This window comes from Hemiscyllium ocellatum, chromosome 44, assembly GCF_020745735.1.
Source record: "Hemiscyllium ocellatum isolate sHemOce1 chromosome 44, sHemOce1.pat.X.cur, whole genome shotgun sequence".
NCBI lineage: Eukaryota > Metazoa > Chordata > Chondrichthyes > Orectolobiformes > Hemiscylliidae > Hemiscyllium > Hemiscyllium ocellatum.
This window is the reverse complement of record NC_083444.1, coordinates 3,550,417-3,550,812: the sequence shown is the minus strand read 5'-3', so window position 1 is coordinate 3,550,812 and position 396 is coordinate 3,550,417.

The window sequence follows — 396 nt, the reverse complement described above, 5'->3', positions numbered from 1 at the left end:
TTTCACTGCCCTGTGGTCCCCAGGTGGAGCTGTTTCACTGCCCTGTGGTCCCCAGGTGGAGCTGTTTCACTGACCTGTGGTCTCCAGGTGGAGCTGTTTCACTGCAATGCGGTCCCCACGTGGAGCTGTACCACTGCTTTGTTGTCCCCAGGTGGAGCTGTTTCTCTGCCCTGTGGTCCCCAGGTGGAGCTGTTTCACTGCCCTGTGGTCCCCACGTGGAGCTGTACCACTGCTATGTTGTCCCCAGGTGGAGCTGTTTCTCTGCTCTGTGGTCCCCAGGTGGAGCTGATTCACTGTTGAAAATGTGTTGCTGGTTAAAGCATAGCAGGTCAGGCAGCATCTGTTTCACTGCCCTACGGTCCCCTGGTGGAGCTGTTTCACTGCACTGCGGTCCCC